The sequence below is a fragment of the Triturus cristatus genome, chromosome 2_2 (genome assembly GCF_964204655.1).
Source record: "Triturus cristatus chromosome 2_2, aTriCri1.1, whole genome shotgun sequence".
Taxonomy (NCBI): Eukaryota; Metazoa; Chordata; class Amphibia; order Caudata; family Salamandridae; genus Triturus; species Triturus cristatus.
The window spans coordinates 548,062,530-548,078,729 of NC_140582.1; the positions used below are offsets into that span (position 1 = coordinate 548,062,530).

Below are 16,200 nucleotides of genomic sequence, written 5' to 3' on the forward strand. Positions count from 1 at the left end.
CATGGCTAAATAGCTCCTCCTCACCTATCCTAGACCTATTGGTCCCTCCCAGCCATGACGTAATCCACTTAGACAGAGCCGTGAAACCTGGCGGTGGGGTAGCATGCATTTACCGAAACACAATCTCAGTTAATCAAACAGACATCATCTCTTTATCTACCTGTGAATATCTTTGCATCAACATCACAAACAACAACAGCATCATCAGCAAACTACACATAATATATCACCCCCCTGGTGATACGCTTCAGTTCATGGAACAGATAATGGAAGCCATCACTTCCAACGACAACCCACAAGTGGCGAAGATTTAGCTAGGAGACTTCAACCTCCATTGGAACAATACAAACGATCACGCTGTAAAGTGTCTTAAATCCTTCCTATCAGATCAGGATCTAACCCAATTCTGTGACAGTCCAACCCACAACAAGGGAGAAACACTGGACCTCATCGTAGCCAAAATGAACAATGTCACATTAGATTACATTATCCCCTGCAATTGGTCTGACCATCACATCATCCTCTTCTATGTCAATATTACGGTGACCCCGAAAAGATGTCAACCTACGAAAACAAAACAATGGAAAAGGAATACCCAAAATATTAACCCTATAGAATTAACAAGTCGATGCAACACAGACCTGATCCCCAAGCAGGCATGGTAGACGTCCATGACCTCACAGACTTCTACAACTCCACTATTCATGAAATACTTGACTCAACTGCCCCTCTTCAACAAAAAAGCGTGTCCACTAAAATCTCTAAACCATGGTTCAACGAGAATCTGAACACTAATCAATGTAAACTAAGATCAGCTGAAAGAATATGGAGATCGGCACCCTCTATGGAACACCTAAATCATCTTAGGGCCCTGAGGAATACATACAACAGGAAAATCTTAAAGGCAAAGGCGGTCTTCTTTAGAACTCAGCTGAACCAAGCCATTATCCGTCCCAAACAATTATTTGAAATAGTTATACAACAATCGCTCAACTAATCAAACTTTATGGAACTAAGAGAGATTGCTACTCCCAACTGCGAGGACCTGGCCAACTTCTTCTTAGAAAAAACAAAAACCATTGAACTCGACCTACAATCTAAGAATGCTCTCCTACCAGCTACCGATCAAGAGTCTACATTCCACTCCCAGGTCAAGGATCATTTCACCACAACGGTGGGAGTCCCAAAAAACAATGCCTCCTGGCACACCTTCACGACCTACACTGAAAATGACATCTATAACATCCTTCTAACGATTAATTCCTCCAATCACTTCACTGATCCACTACCTCCTGCCATATTCAAAATGGTAAAAACTTCTATTCTTCCCTTATGGGCAAAAATTGTAAACGCCTCTCTGAAGCAAGGCACTATACCTGATGGCCTCAAAGTAGGGCAGGTTACACCCATACTAAAAAAAGCCAATTCCGTCTCATCAGACCTAAACAACTACCGCCCAATATCCAACATCCCCACTCTGGCGAAACTACTAGAAAAATGTGTGCAAACTCAACTATGCAACGACATTGAAAACTCCAATCTTCTAGATCAACACCAATCTGGCTTCCGTCAAGGACAGAGCACTGATTCAGCACTCACCCACATTACGAACGACATATTAAAAATGCTAGACCACAATGAATCGTGTCTTTTGATACTTCTTGACTTATCCTCCGCTTTCGACACGGTTAAACATGACAACCCATTGTCCCTACTGGAACAAAGGATGGGTTTATCTGGTCTAGCGGTACATGCCCTGGTATTACCAAGATTGGATTACGGAAGCATCACTCTATGCCGACTTCCCAAATACAAGCTGGCCCCGATGAGGGCCTCCCTTCACACCGTGGCCAGGCTGATCTCCGGAACAAAAAGAAACAACCACATTTCCTGACCATAAAGCATTGAACTGGCTACCTTACGAGGCAAGAATACACCTAAAGATCGCCTGCATGACCCATAAAGCCCTTCACACCAAAACCCCCAGTTACTTAGCACAAAAGAAGCTAGAGCTGTCTGGAGGTTGCAGACATTTGCGAAGCACTAGCTCACTACTACTGAAACCACAAGCATTCCACAAAAAGACAACAGGCTGCAGAGTCTTCTCAGGTATTGCCCGGAAGATTTGGAATTCATTACCACCAGATGTTCGCAGGATCCCTTCCTCCTCCTCCTTTCAAAAAAGAAGTGAAAATGCTTCTAATGAACAAATTCACATCCTAAGACTTTATCACGTTACTGGTTCTCAGCATCTGTTATCTTACCTACCACACTCTACCTGTTAATTGAATGTATGTATCATACCCTCTACCTTCTAATGTATCTGAACGATGTTATGTAAAGCGCTCTGATACCCTCTTGAGTCATGTTCGCGCTATATAAAACTTTATAAACAAATAAATAAAAATAAAATAAATATGACCCCCAAATACGAAAAGACATCAGTATGGGGGACCTGGGCAGTGCCCACCCTAAATTGAAAGGAATTTTTCGTGCGGAGGCCCACCTGCATCACAAAAGATTTGGAGTCATTTATGAATAAATCCCAGGCCATCATAAAGGTAGAGGAGGAGTCAAGCAGAATTTGTAACCCCCTGGCGGTCCTGGATATAAGGTCATCCGCATATAATATAACCGGCAGACCACGTCGGCCTACCTGCGGGTAGTCAACTCTTGTAGTTTGTAGCACTTTATCCAGATCATTAATATACAAATTAAACAAAAAGTGGGCCAAGATACACCCCTGACGTACACCTCGCTTTATGGCAAAAGTTCAGAAGACTCTTAGATCTTGCGAGGATCTAACCTGCGCCTTAGTTGCTTGGGGAAGATTTTCCAAAAAATAGACGATACTATCATCTACCCCAATAGCCAACATGGTCTGCCACAGTTTGACCCTGTTCACGCGATCAAATGCGTAGGACAGATCCATGAACGCTAAATAAATCATGCCCGGGCCGACCACCATATACTTATTAGGAATCATCGATAGGTTGAGACACTGGGCCACAGTCGACCGCCCAGGGCGGAACCCATACTGGATATCCGATAGAGTGGCATGTTCCTCTGTCCAAGTGGTCAGCCTATCTAAAAGTACTCGACCCACCACCTTTACCACCGAATCCAACAAGGAGATTGGTCTGTAACAATGAGATTTTGAATTTTGATTCACCTTTAGAGAAAGTGCCTATCACTAAAAGTCTTCAAACATGTCCATCTAGATCACTAAATCTACTTCTCAAATTTCAAAAGAATATGGAAGGGTGAGTAAAAGAATACATGATAAGGTATTTCCAACCTTATTTCCAGTCTAGCAGGAATAATACAAGTCCAGTTGAGCTTTCATGTGAAATTAACCATACTGAAATTATTTTTTCAGATGACATTAATGAAAGAATAAGGAAAGAGAAGGAAAGTTCAAATGGAGGGACAAAGAGTAGGTCAGCAAAGAGTAAACAATGGACAGAAATGCATCCAAGATTGCACTTGGGTTTGGCAAAGAGAAGAGAATTTTATAGCATTCGCGAAAGGAAAGGGACTGAGATCTCGAGAAAGGTGGGTTTGAGCACTTGTGTCCAGAGTTATTTGCTGAAGGATCAAGCATTAACAGCACAAGAAGCTAGAATAAGAGGAACATATTTTGTTTGTGTTAAATCTGCATATTTTCATTTACCATGTAATTGGGTGGGAAGTTGCTATGTGGTTTTAAGTTTTCCAAGAACATTCCATACAGATTACTTGAGTAGAATGAATGCTACCAATTTAAGACGAAGTAGGCATAGCCGTCTACAAGTGATAGAAAATATATTTGGTTCTTTAATGCCTTCTGTTGGAGTGGCTTTGAATGATGTGAAGATTATATAACGGTCTACTGTAGTTGCTAGGTTTGCTATGTACACTGCAGGTGCACTAGCAGTCATTAACAAATAAAAAGTTGCTATGAGAGCCATGATAATGCAAAATTGCCTTGCATCAGACATGTTACTTGCAAAAGAAAGCATAGGCTAACACATTCTTTGCTTACGGCAAAGCTGTGCATTTCCACCCAAAGTGAATAACCAGATTTCCAATTTAGTGATTGACCACTATCACTCATGAAGTTAAGGAGTTAGAGAAGACTGACGCATTTGAGGAAATAACTTCTTTGGCAAGTTACATTGCAAGAGGGTTTGTAAAGGTAGGTGAGTGGGTTGGAAATGTAGGAGTACTGATGCTAATTCTAACCCCCATACTAATAATCTTAATTGGAGCAGTGTGTGTTTTTCCTTTTTATGAAAGGTTTGGGAAATATTTTGTTAAAGGGTCAGGCAAATTGTGGGGACAGGAAGCTGTCCAGAACTAGCCAGTGGCGAATCCTCCGCTAAGGCGGAGTAACGTCGCACCACTGTTCAAATGGAAAAATAAAATAATAACGTATCGTTATTAACATTTTCTTTTCCCTATTGAGTCAGTGGCTCTTAGGACAGGGCTTGACAGATCAGGGAGAGGAGTGGTTTACACTCCTTAAGTGCGCATGACTGCTTGGCTGGCCCTCTCGGGCCGGACAAACAGTCATGCGCACTTTGCATCTTCCCCACCAGGCTTGCTTTACACAGCCAGGTGAGGAACATGCAAAGCCTCCCACTCCCAGTTTGAGTGCCGATCCACGGTGCTGAGACCAATCACAACACTGCATTGCAGCCCTGTGATTGGCTATGGGGAGCTGGGTTCCGGGTGCTTCATTTTGCCGGCAGGGATAGGAAGAAGAGGACGGAGGAAGGAGACGGCGGTTGTCCCAGGTATGTGTTTTTTTTAATTTGTGTTCTTTGCCCCCCGCTCCTTTGCCCCCCCACTCCCACCCGTTAGCAGCAGCTACTGCAACTAGCAGAAGAAAAATCAAAAGAAGCAACATCGAAATGGAAGAAAGCCAAAGTCATGTATGATTACATGACGGAATTAAAAGAACCCTCTGCAAAAATCCAAAGCTGATGACTTCTGCAATATGAAACTTGTTTAGACGGGCAAGATGTGGAGATTCTAGTTAATCATCAGAGGGAGTTGTTGACCTTCTTTTTCCAAAAATTAATGCTTTGCTAAAATGAAAACTCAAACTCTAGGGAACATAGCAATTTAGGGCTCTTACTACATTTTGTTTGTGACATTTTCTGCCCATGATCCGTATCACGTGAACAAACTTGTATTTCCGTGTCTTAGTAAAATTATGTCTAAATGCATTTTCAAAGGCAGGATAATGACCTTCACAAGAATATTAAAATGTTGTTTCAGCAGAATTGTACAGGTTCAATGTTTCACCTAGGTGTCTTAGCAGAGATTCAAAAGATGAAGCAATATTTGTTCTACTACAGGTGGTGTCCCGGAGAAGCTCCATGTTGTAGAGTTAGGAGAGACTTTTGAAATATATTTTCTTGCAATTGTTTCACTTTGGCTAGTCTGCCTACTTTGCAGTGCATCAGCTCTAGGAAGGACAGCCTACATAAAGAGTATACATTGGCCTGTCATGAGCATGATGAGTGCACACTGTCTTAGCACAGACGTTTGGGAAGCGCAGCGACCGGTGGTATACTTCTCAGCATTGAATATTTGGAATCCTCTGTTCAGAACCCGTATAAAAAATATGCTCTTTGTGGATGTGTTATGATCCCTTTCTTACTGACCTTAGGAGGAATCCATGCCAGAATGATCTCCCATTATATACTCTGGGGCAGATTTACAAGCCCCTTGTGACACTTTTATGACGCAGTTGCATCTCTTTTGTGAGGCAGCGATGTTGTAAACTATGCGCCACATTGCAACACATTTAGGGAGATGCGTGAGTGGTAAAGCCCAGCGCTACATTATACCAGCGTCAGTTATAATGTATGCAGGGTGGGCGTTCTGACGTAAGAAAGCCTCGTAAAAGTGGCACAGTGAAATCTACAAGATTTCACTGTGTCACTTCTACGACACCACTGCGTCAAAACCTTACGCCTGCTTGAAGCAGGCGTAAGGAGTGACGCAGCAGAATAGGAATAGACATTCCTGAGCACTGCTGGTTCGTGCTTGCGACACAACTCCAGCAATGCGTTGCCTTTATGCCAACAGATGCGTCACGCATCTGTTAATCCTTGGGCCACTGTGCACCACATTGTAAATGCGACGCATGCATGGTGGCGCAAAGGTTTTTTTGTGTGACGCAAATAAACTGACACATCTCTGCTAATATGCAGAGATGTGTCAGTTCTTGTAAATCTGTCCCTCTGTATTTTTCTGATCTGAACTTTACTCAGTTTTTTGATTGATTCTGTATTCTACCTGAGTTTTGCACTCTGATTTGATTAAATGATTTAGGCTATATTATCTGATTTCTATATGATTTAGAAACTGAAAATAAACCTTTAAAGCTTCAATCTTCCCTGTCTGTCATTCTTGTAGACCAAATGAGTTCTACTTGTCTAAATTGACATTGTCTTTTAGAGAGTTTTAATGAGAGACACAGTCAGCCAGGGGCACCAAAATCCAATTAGGTATTAACAGAAGTCCTTCAGTCGTGCAAGAACAGGGCCGGCTCTAGGGCGGTGCGATTGGTGCCACTGCACCGGCTCTAACGTCAGGGGGGCTGTGTTTGCTGTGTTCTCACATATATTGTGGATTTAAAAGTACCTGCTGAAGTGTTCCTTACCTCCAGCAATTTTAAGGCAACAATGAAAATGTCAATAAAACTATGGAGATTAATGGACCTGCTGGGGAACGATCGAGTTTATAAATTGAAATTCCTTATATAGAACAGTGAGCTACTAACTGTCAAAGAGATGCACGGAACCCGCTCGGTATAGATTAAAGCGTTGATTTTTTCCCCCGTCTTTCATTATCCTAATGTTGCAAAAAGGGTTCATTTAGGTAGAAATCAATTCTTATTAGTAAAGACAACCCCAACCATGGTGGTAGGATTTAAATTCTGAGTTTGTGCTTCTCCAGTTCGAGCACTCAAACTAGATTTAGTATGAATGACATGTGACTCCTATACCTTATAGTCCTCTTTCTTATGTAGCATTTCTTATACACTGATTTACACACGTGTGATTCATTGTCTCTGTCTGTGATGTAAAGTGCTAGGACACCGTGGGGAGCGTGGCTTCGGCGCAAAGCGGAATGGCTGCCATCTAAGGGAGCTCCGCCAGCCAGACCATAATCCGATAAATTCCATCCTATGTCTGACCTGTGCACGGCCCGGACCTGGTGGCCCCGACCGCGCTGACCGTGCTCCTGAGCTGTGGAGCCCTATAACTGATGGCGTGTGCTATCCGGTACGAGTAACCGGACCCGATGCTGGAGCGGCCTGAAGGGAAAATGGCGCCCGCGCTGGATCGTAGGAGGAGGTGCCGCGCAGCTGAAGACGCGAAGAGGCGACGGATCTGATGTGTCTCGCTGCCTTCGTGGATATCGGCGTACGAGGAGAGAGCGCGGCTGACTGATTCTGTGTGCCTGGTGACTCCCACCCTGCTGTGACAGTGCGGGGCCGTTGAGCGCGCGAGCGCGGCCGCGGAGGCCATACCATCGACACTGCCTGGGGACTGGATGATGCTCCCCCGGGCGCGTTACATCGGCCCGGGGATTTCAACGACTGTGGCGGTTGGGGCCTGTCACCGGGATTGCTGCGTGCCTCCTCTGCCCTGAAACGACAAGCGGAGACTGCGGGTTCTGCTAGTGATGCATCAGGGGTCCGGACTGGCGGAGGGCACGGTGAATCACCCTGCTGCGGTGTGAGCGCTGCAAGACTCACCCGGATACGCTGCTGAGACCCACTGCGGAGCGGGGAGACGGTGTGGAGGCCCTCCAAGGCGGTAAGTGGGGTGTGGGGTGGCGGCTGGGCCGGGTGTTGGTCGGGTGGAGTGGTCCTGCTGGACGCTGGCAGTGCTATGGTGCTGTAGGGGCTGGCAGGGCTGGGTCTGTCCGGGCGACCACGGTGCGGGCCGTCACACTCCTCACAGGCGCAAGGAGTGGGGGCCCGGAGCTTTGTGGTGGGGGGTCCTTGCCGGGGCACTCCGACGCCCTGATCGGCCTACTAAGTTGGGCTGGTGGCGGTGGGGGGTCCTGGCGGGGCCCGTCCTGCTGGGCGACGGGTCACTACCCTAGATGGACAGCTGACACAGGTCCAGTGTTGGGTGGAGACTGGATCCCTATGTGATAGGCGCCATCACGCTGTAGAGAGACTGCGTTTTGAAGCTTGCCTGGTGCTTGAGCGGAGACCTACGTGGAGGCGGATCCCGGTCATCGAGGTGAGGGCCGCTTGCGGTGTTCCTGGAAGTGCTTTCCCCTGCGAGTGCGACAGTCTCTGAGTGGTAGAATAGGGACTCGCTGAGAGGGCGATTGGGCTGTCGGGACTACTGAACCTGGTGGCGTGCTAGATTACTGCGTGGCATTGCATACTGGGTGCTGTTGTTTCAATATGGGAAAATCTAATCCTAAGCAGCCTAAACTGCAGTTTGAGAACAAGCGCAGCACACGTGCCACTGATACAATGGGGGATCAGGCCGGAATGCAAGGTGCCCCTGGGTCGTCTGCGGATGTTGAAGAGGACACTAGATCTATACTGCTGGAACTGCGTGCCGGCATGAGATCGATTGACAGCAAGATAGATGCGCTGGCGACCGGCTTAGACATAGTCAAGAAGAAGGTAGATAAGCACGAGAGTAGGTTGGATGCTCTAGAAAATAGACTGTCTGATACGCAAGATTCCCAAGCCGAGAACAGAACTCAGTTATTACAGATGGAGAAGGTCTTAGAAGTTATAAAGGCGAAGAATGAGGACCTGGAAGCGCGCTCTAGGCGCAACAACCTTCGCATTATTGGTCTGCCGGAATCCACTGCTATTTCAAAGATGGAGACTTTCATAGATGGGATGCTGAGGGATCTATTTGGCAACGTACTGTCTGCAGTGATGATAGTAGAAAGGGCACATCGCTCTCTAGGACCTAGACCTAGGCCGGGCGCGCCGCCACGGCCGATAATTGCGCGCCTCCTAAATTATGCTGATCGAGACGCTATACTGCGGGAGGCAAGATCGCGGGCGCCAGTTACATATAAAGGGGACACATTGTCTTTTTTTCCAGACTACACCCCCGCAGTACAGGCGGCTGGAAAATAGTTCATTTCAGCGAAAGGGGCACTGCGGGCTGCCTCGATACCTTACGCTATGCTATACCCAGCTAAACTAAAAGTGACACATGATGGTCAAACATACTTTTTCACTGACTCAAAATCAGCGCTGAAATTTGCAAAGCACGCCAGTAGGTCGGCGCCTCGCCGTAGCGGAGGGGAGACTGTGGCGGCGGCATCGGGCCTGGAGGACACGGATTAGTTATGGTACACGGCATCAGACCGACCATCATGGTCGGGGAACTGGATTTAGACTCTAAAGATATTGCAGTTATACTTATATCCCCATTTGCAGCTCCTCCTTGACTTTCAAAAATGTTTTTCCCTTTTTGAACTGTACTGGTCTATACTTCATGGGCGAGCTTGCGGAGAGTGGGTTGCACTATTCTGGCTGTGTGATACCTGACTAATGGGCTAGCTCGCGACGCTCTACGGGATGGGGCCGGAGCCGTGGGTCGCAAATAGATTTTCTTTTCCATGCGTAAAATTAGGGGCCATGGTGCACAGTTGACTTTCATAGCTTTACTCTGGCGACCACACCTCGGTGTGTGCACCCGTGTCTGATCCACGTTCCCCAATGGGCATTCCCCAACTGTTGTGTTACATGGGTTATGGGGTGAAGGGGTGGGTAGATGGAGATGTTCGAGCTCGGCCTAATTGGGAGGTTGGAGTGGGAGGGGGGTGGAGGGTGCTAGACGTGTGGTATGTTTATTTGTGTTGTCTTTTTGTTATTTTTGTTGTATCTGATGTGCTGAAGTCGGTTGGAGTGTGGTATGAGACACATACGAGTGTGCCTGGAGGGGGACCTACTGATGCCCTCCTGCAGCTGTCCAAGAGATCACTACATCGATCACATTCAGATAAAGATAGCTATGAGTGACGCGATTCGATTGCTGACGTGGAATGTGAGAGGGCTCAACTCACCTAAAAAAGTACGACAGGTCTTGGCCTACCTAAACAGACATTTGGTGCATATAGCCCTACTACAAGAGATGCATTTGACAAAGCACAAGGAGAGGGGTATTGCAGGACGATGGGCGGGGTTTAAAATAGCGGCTTCACACTCCTCTTATGCAAGGGGCACGATGATCTTGGTCAAAAAAGGGGTGGAATTTAAACCAGTCCACATGCACGTGGATGAGGAGGGCAGGTGTGCGATGGTGCAAGGAAAGCTACAAGGATCGCTGGTAACTATAATTAATATGTACGGTCCAATTGTGGATGACCCGGCATGTTTCTCCCGGATGTACACTGTCCTCAGGAGCTGGCCAGCAGCCACTGTATTATGGGGAGGTGACCTGAATACTTACTTAAACTCAGATTTAGATAAATCTAACCCACTCACTCACCACACCACCCGAGTTGCTAGGAGCATAGCGGGCGCACTTGAGGAGTTTGGCTTGAGAGATGGGTGGCGTGCGAGACATCCCCTGGGGAAGGAGGGCACACACGCGACACCACTACATGGAAGCTGGTCGAGGTTAGACTATTGGCTGCTAGGGGAGGAGGCGATGAGCTGGCTGCGTGGGGTTGTGCATCTACCTCGCACGCTCTCCGACCATAATCCTGTCCAGCTGGATCTAGAGATTCCAACAGTCATACATCATCCATTCACCTGGCGACTATGGTCAGAGGCATTACTAGACCCGATCTACGATTAAACTATACGGGGAGCAATCGTACAATACTTTGAAACAAACACGGGCACGGTTGACAAGGCTGCCACGCTGTGGGAGGCTTTCAAGGCCACGATTAGGGGAGTATGTATCGGCACGGCGGCGGGTATACTGCGCGATATACGGATACAGCTACTAAACAAAGAGCGCGCCCTAAGGGAACTGGAATGTGAGTATGAAACATCACAATCCGCAAGGGTACTCGCTCGCATACAGGAGATACTCACTGAATATGAGAAACTGGCGGACACTGAATTAAAATACATATCCCGCAGACACACAGCGCGAAGTTATGGGGAGGGTGGCAGACCTGGGCGCACATTGGCGAACAAGATCAAAGATCGTCAAGGTCAAACGCGTATAGATATGATTACAGATGAGGACGGGGTAGTACATTACCATCCATTGGATATCACAATTCAAACGGTTTTATAAAGACATATACACATCCAGAGGCGGCGCGACGGAGGTCGAGACGGCGGAATACTTGGAAGAGGTAGCGTGCGCCTGGCTCTCAGACACCCATAGGGAGTATATCTGCAAGCCCATACATGAGCAAGATGTTAAAACAGCTATCTCGGCTTTATCCAATGGCAAGGCGCCAGGGCCTGATGGTCTTACGGCGGAGTTTTATAAGTAATACGTAGACTTACTCATGCCTCACTTACTTGAAGTTTACGCTGAAGCGCACGAGGTTGGAAGATTACGGCCGACAATGCGACAAGCGCTAATAATCACTCTGCTTAAAAAGGACAGACCCCCAGATAGATGTGACTCTTACCGTCATCTGTCGTTGATTAACATAGATGCAAAGATATTGGCCAAAATTCTGGCAACCAGACTGCGCCCGCTGATGCCAAGACTGGTGTTGCCTGATCAATCAGGATTTATACCAGAGAGGTCCACATCACATAATCTCCGAACCATCTTCTCTATGCTCCACATACTTGAACCAAATCTGCCTGCGGCAGCTGTATTGCTAGAAGCTGCAAAAGCGTTTGACTCAGTGGAATGGAAGTATATGTTCTATGTCTTGCGACGTATGGGCTTTCCCCCGTTATTCATGCAGTGGATAGCGGTGCTGTATGCGGAACCATCGGCACGTGTACGGGTTGGAGGCTTGACTTCGGGACCCTTCAATATAGGGAGGAGAACACGCCAGGGATGCCCATTATACCCGTTGCTATTTGTGATTATATTAGAACCATTGGCGTGTGTTATTAGACAGCGACATAGACAGACTGCACTCAACTTCACATATCGCCCGGTAGCCATCTCACTGTACGCAGATGATATGGTGCTTTTTGTTCGCGAGCCGTCTCGGTACCTGTCCCAGCTACTTCGTGAATATATCAGATTCGGACAACTATCGGGCTTGTCTATTAATTGGGATAAGTCTATAATCACTCCGTTAACGGAGTCCACCCCACAAACTGATGTGGAATACCCACTTGTATGGTCTACCGACCCAGCTAAATACTTGGGGGTGTGGATTCACAGGGACCCGAATACGGTGATACGCGAGAACTACGGCAGAGCATGCACGTAACTAGAACAACAGGTAGAGCTATGGCTCTCCCTGCCACTGTCACTAGCAGATCAAATTGCTCTGATTAAAATAGTGGTGCTGCCGCGATTTTTATATTTATTCGATAATATTCCACTGGTGCTCACTAAGGAGTTCTTTCGCAATATTAGACGAATGCTGGTGCGGTTAGTCTGGGGTGGCAAGAACGCACGGGTGAAATGGTCGACTCTCACTGAAGGATACAGCAGGGGGGAATTTGAGGCGCCGGACTTCTATATTTATTATTTGAGCGCACAGGCTAGGTACGTGTATTACTGGCTCAGGCCACATGCATACACTCCACATGTTGCGGTAGAGGAGGGTGATGCCTACCCGGTCCCATTACACAGCGTACTAACACACCGAGCGAGAGGCACCCCGAAAACTGAAATAAGTTCGATAGATGCGACAATAGCAGCCTGGCAGGCGATAGGGCATCTGGCGCAGAAGCTACCGATTTATGCACCTGCCCTGTACATTGAGCATCACGCCGCACTGACGGTGACTCATGAGGCGCCGTCGATGCGCCTGCTCCACGAAGCGGGGCTTCAGGGAATGCAAGATCTATATCCGGCAGGTGCGTTTCTTACGTCGGACGATCTGCAGTATGTAAGCAATCAGACACTATCATTTAGATTTACGCTGCATAGACTGCGACATGCGACCAAACTACATTACACCACATACCCTCTAGAACCGCCTACACTCAATCATTGCAATTTGCCCTCACTACTCCTACTAACAGAAGAATGGTCTCCAGACTCTAAGTTGATAAAGAGTGAATGCAATCCTGAACCAGACAGAAGCTGGGAAAGGTGGAACTTGTGTCTTACAGAGCCCATAGCTGAAAAGAATTGGAAGCACAATTGCGAACTGACGGGTGCGCTGGGTACAAATGGTAACCTGCGCATCATACATTTTAAATATATACATCAGGTGTACTATACGACTAAACGCTTACACAGCTTTGGGATACGTGACACAGATTGCTGCACACGATGTGGACAAAGGGGTGCTGACTTCATGCATTTGGCCTGGAGCTGCCAAAAGGTGAATGTATTCTGGGCAGGAGTGGTGCTGACTTTAGTGAACATGACGTCAGCGGACATACAATGCACCCCGCTTGTTTGTCTACTCTGCTGTGTGCCACACCTCAGAAGTGTAACAGGGAAATTTGTGAGATTGGCTCTAATGTTGGCAGCACGCAGAGTTGCGATGGTCTGGGGGGGGACGGCGTAGGCCTAAAACAGAACAATGGTTAAAAGACGTAGTGTATTGTAGAGAGAATATGGAACTATATGCGGATGAATTGCCAGAAATGGCCAGACCCCGAGATATCTGGGAGCCATTGCGGGCCTTCCTACTGGCCAGTACGACTGATGATGAGTGAGGAGGTTTGACAAAGATGCCGAGGGCACTGATGGAGGGACAGACAGACATTTGTATTAGGGAATGTGACTACACTCCGAGACGACTATGTAACTCTTGATTACATTCTGCAAACAGATGTTCGCGATACGCTTTTCTTTTTCATCTTTTGCGTAATTTTATTTGGTCTTTATTATTTGCTTTGTTATTTTTAATGGTATATACTGCTCTCTGATGGGAGTCTTGAGAATAATGCAAGATATATGTTCATGGTCATTGCTATTTTATGTTTGTTTTGTGAATGTGTTAAATGAAGAAAATAAATTAAAAATAAATAATAATAATGCTAGGACACCCTATGAGTTGCTCTATAAAACAAAAGAGAAGCATGTGTGAAATTGGTTTTGGAGACTTTAGGGTCACTGTTAAAGGGTGGTAAGTGGAGAAATGGAGAAGAAGGTCATTGGGCGCTAGCAAACATACTGGCACTGGGCGCCCCAGTGCTAAAGTCAGCAATGTGCAAGAACGCGACCTCATATGTCATTCTTTCGCTGTGGTTATTGCTCAAGCACGGACTACCCTCACCCTGAAAATTCATGCCAATATTTTTTTTCCACATTTTGTATAGTATTGAAAACCCAATCTCATTTTCATGCCCCTTTCTTTCGATTTAGCTCCGCTTCTCATATCACCAAGGCACCCTCTTTTTTCGAGTAATCATGCGCTTTACAAAAATTCAATTCTATGTATTAATCATGATTACAATTAGGTGATTTACTTCTGATTCCGGTGCAAACTCCTGTTTGAGCCCAAAACAGGATTCCGAATAGGTTGGCTGCATTTGCCCTAGCCCTAACTGTGATTTGTGTTATTTGTCCATGTGCGAATGACGTTCCTTGCGCTGTTTGCCATCAAGTTTACAACAGGTGAAACATGGTGGGGACCTTATTGGCAAATGGCGTTAAATTCTGATTTGCGCACAATAGAATGCTCCGATGATTTAGGCACCAACATTTGATTTGGGCCCCGTACAGAATGCGCGAATCGGACGTTCCTGCTATTTGCCAAGGTTTCACCTGCAGTAAACTTGTGCGTAATTTGTTAATGAGCAAATGTCACATATGTAGATAGCACACGGCCACGCAATTTGGGTACAAGTATGCACCAAAAACGGAGTCAGTCCCCTAATTTTAATCATGGCCATAGGAGGGTAACCAGTTAAATATTTATTTAGTACTACTTATTGGGTTACGAAAATCCCCTTAATCGCTAATGCAATGCTGCCATCTACTGGTACAAAAAGCCTTTTTCCCCAGGCTTTTGAGATCACTATTGTATGATGCTCCTCCTTTCACTGATGTTTCAAGATATCCTATTCCCTCAAACAGGGCTTTAGGTGGGCCGGGTCCTGACGGTGCTCAGCACCGACAGTTCTTTAAAGCAGGTGCCAAGACGGGTCCCTATCGGGCTCTCCATTTTTATTACCTTTGTGGCAGGTGCCTCATTTCAAGGTTCGGGGAACATGGTGGCCGGAAGCTAACGGTCGCGGCCGAAGCTCCCTCGGGTGTGTGTCCAGGCTTTCCCCGGGAGGCCCTCTCGATGAATTCCTAATGGATTTACCCCCCTCCTCACCCCATCTCATTTCTATCACATTCTTACCATAGCTCCTTGATTGCATGGGGATTGGAGCTTTCCCGTTTGAGCGCGGAGCAGCGCGGTGAATGGCTCCCGACGCCCGAGGTGGATTGACGGTGCCGGCACTCCTGCGGTGGGAGGGTGTGGCCCGTGAGTGGAGACGACGCGGCTTCCCCTGCCTTCAGGCCCGGGTTGCTTGTGGAAGAGTCAGCACCTGCGATTATGCGTGCCTGAGGACTGGTGACTGGAGAGGGGAAAGAGCGGTAGGACGCCCATGTAAGGTAGGGCGTCCTGTTTTTGGTGCTTCTTCTGTCCCTGAAGCTGTTTTGTTGCCCCGATACGAAGGTAAGAATTACATTAGTTGCCTTAAGGATCCTTCGATCTCTGTTGCACGTTGGGAAATTCTTTATCAGCAGGGTGTAGTGCCAGTAATAACAGGAAGGACACTGGCATCGGATTAGTTATAGCGTGTAGATTTATTAATGATAACCTCCACAAACACGTAATATACTGGGCCCACGAGGAGCGGCGATCTGCACTCGCCGGCCGCGCTCCCCTTGAATGTCCCGTCCCCCTCCGCGTCACGGAGCCGCCAGTCCTGATAGGACGGGGCGTCACGTGACACAGATGGCAACAAGACATTCGTCTCTATGGTGCATAAACACTAGACCGTACAACATCTCCCCCCTCAACAATATAAACAGCAAAACATTATTCATGTCATGACAAAATCTTCCAAACGCTTGGGCGCCCTAACAAGTCTGGTAGGCCTCCTCGGAGTAACAAACCGAGGTTGCCCCTCGGCGCATGGAGTGCTAA

At 47.0% G+C, this 16,200-nt stretch overlaps 1 long non-coding RNA gene across 1 annotated transcript in view; it reads right to left on the minus strand.

Moving 5' to 3' along the window:
* LOC146862494 (uncharacterized) overlaps positions 1 to 15,643 on the minus strand; it is a 37,863-nt gene extending 22,220 nt beyond the window's left edge. Inside the window, exon 1 of the long non-coding RNA XR_014978466.1 lies at positions 15,406 to 15,643. This is a non-coding gene — a long non-coding RNA (uncharacterized LOC146862494). The remainder of the gene's footprint in view (positions 1 to 15,405) is intronic.
* Between the last annotated feature and the right edge of the window lie 557 nt (positions 15,644 to 16,200).